The sequence below is a fragment of the Octodon degus genome, unplaced genomic scaffold (genome assembly GCF_000260255.1).
Source record: "Octodon degus isolate 3935 unplaced genomic scaffold, OctDeg1.0 scaffold00081, whole genome shotgun sequence".
Classification (NCBI taxonomy): domain Eukaryota; kingdom Metazoa; phylum Chordata; class Mammalia; order Rodentia; family Octodontidae; genus Octodon; species Octodon degus.
Genome location: NW_004524657.1, coordinates 4,211,052 through 4,213,917, shown reverse-complemented (window position 1 = coordinate 4,213,917; position 2,866 = coordinate 4,211,052).

Genomic DNA, 2,866 nt, shown 5'->3' with positions numbered 1-2,866 from the left:
AGATGCAATTTGTAACAATAGGTTCATGCTTGGAGTGTCTGTCATTCTGGTCTTCTGAATATGTGATGCTTGTTATGACATGCTAGTTGCTGCCATGCTCTCTCTCAGGTATATGATTGTTTAAAAGAAAAGGGTAGTGAATGAAAGCAGGGGAGAGGAAAAGGAGTGTTGTGGGCCTGTCCTGTTACAGTGCCATATATGGTTAGATTTATGGACTGATTTGTAAACATATATAATTATTAATTCATATTTTTAAATATATTTTAATTTTTTAACTTTTTTATATTCTGTAAGGACTTAAAGTTTAACATATCAATACTTGATGAAAAATACTTGTTCCATGTTATGCCTAAGATGTTTTATTTTCAGAGAGATAGTGAGGTTAAGCTCAACAGCCTAGGTTGTATGGTACTAACAATAAGCTTCTCTTCTGGACGGTTAGCAACCAACGTTTACAGACCACAAATTAGAGAAAAGAGAGGGCTACAAGGAAAGCCAACATTTTGGCCCTAGCTTTCCAAAGTCACTTAAGACTCAGTACATATGAGAACTTGTACTGCAACAACATGTAACTCAGTTGTGTCCCAACATTTCTGATTAAGGAGATTAAAGACCAGAATGAAAGTGATCAATGATATACTTTGTACCTAAGGAGAGTCACATGGAGAGAAAACTTTCTCAGGCTTTCACAGTGAGCAAATTGGCCAAGCAATGGCCCTGACTCATGCACATGGTTGACACTGACAAAGATGTACAAATTGAGGTACAAGGTCTGAGGATAAATCCTGAGGGTTTTGACTGCACTTATCAGATGCAAAATCTACTATTCTTGTTACATAGGGCTTGCTTTATCTTGGTCTTAACCATTCAGCAGAAAAGTATAAAAATGAAGTATAAGTAGTAAAAACCGTGTTGTTATGTTGAGCTGTAGGGGACTCAGGTCAAAAACTTCTGACATTGTCAGTGAAGAGGAAGACACAATACTATTATGGACTACTGGACTATTTTGGAATATTTTGATGAGTTCACGTACCTATAATATTTAAATGATGGAACTGAACAAAAAGGGGGATACACATGAGTGCCCATTTTGTATCTGTGTATTCAAAATTGTTACTATAGATAAATAGCTGCATTCTCTTAATTCAATGAATAGAGAGATTTATTCTAATAGTGTTTGTATATAGGATATCATATATGCATCTTGTACAGCAAATAACCACTAGGAAGATGATATGCAATGTGTTAATTATTGAAACTGTCCTACCAATTTGATTTGAACCTGTCTCATCACTATTTGTTTCTCAATAAAATTATGGGAAAAAAAGAAAAGATTCAACATAATAATAAAATTGCTTTAAAAATGTTAGCTTTGTGGAAATGTCAGATGTGTAGAACAGCACCAGACTCTGGCCTAGGTCATTTCCTGTTCCCTTAGTGTCTCTCAGGACATTTTTAATTACTTTCAAGTGGTTACGTGTTCTTAGAAGTTAGTATTGTTGCAAAACTACACTGATGTCAATGTGAAAAAATCTCTTAGGATTTGTTGGAAAACTTTAACTTTGATATACAAGGGACATAATTATTAACAGATACATGCAGGTAGACTCAGATAATCCCATTCCATTGCCTGCACATACATATTGAAGCTCTTCCATGAAGCGAACAATCCACATTTAATAAACTCTTGTCAGTAAAATCTAGCATTGTAATTTCATTATATTTTTAATTTTACCAACCATCATTTTTTTACTTCCCTGAATTATTTGTAAATTTTCATTCTTCCTAAAATTTAACTCCATTCTTATCTTTCTAGCTATTCTGAAAATTGAATGACATGGTCAACTAGAATAATGAGCAAATTGACTTTCATCTGACTGTCGGATTGTAAGATACCATTTCGAAATACACAGGTAAGAAAAAAATATAAAAAAGAAAAAATATATTGTGTTAAATAAAACATTTATAATAACAGTGAATAGCACTACACATCTTGCATTTAATCTTGGTATCAAAAAATTTTCCAAATTACTTTCAAGATTTTGATTATAGAAATACAAACTTATTTTGACCATATAATTTTTAAGCTTAGATATGTCAGTCCCTACTTTTAAAGAATTAGAAAAATAGTAAAATTAGAAAATAGTTATTTGGATGAGGGAACAGTACATGTTCTTTATGACTATTGTGAACATATTTTCTGTACATTATTCTGCAAAGTTAACAGTCTAAATAGCTAAAGGTAAATAAATTAATAAGAAACATAGCTACTTTGAGAAGGAAACCCATTCCTGGTCATAGGTGTGGAGTTAGGGTTAAAATTAATTCCGCTCACTCTCTGCTTAACATCTTAAAATTCCTTTCACACAGGTATGTAACAAACAATCTCAGAATTCCTAATAAATAATACGTTTAGATAAATATGAGAAAATGAGGCAATGTAGTTTATATGTAAGTAATTATAGAGCATATGAGTTAAGAAGACATGTACACAATTCAGAAAATTAAATCAGTGTAAGCTGGAATTTTCAGTTAAGACATTTTGAAGAAGCACTCTATGGAAACTATGACAAAAAGAGGAATGAGTTAGTTATTTTGAGACAATCAGTGTAAATAGTGAAATGGCCACAGTGTTTGTGAAAATCGGTGTGGCACTGAGGAAAGGGAGGGGACAGAAAATAACTGTGATCATAGTTTTCATCTCTCACAGGCAAATTTCTTTAAAGATGAGTGACTTCCTTCATCTTCGATGATTAATTGTCTTTGTACAGTCTCAATGACAAAAATATAATGAATATACTATTTGATTTTAAGAAATATTCACTCCTAGAAAATAACATATAGAAACTCTATTAAGTAGTAAAAT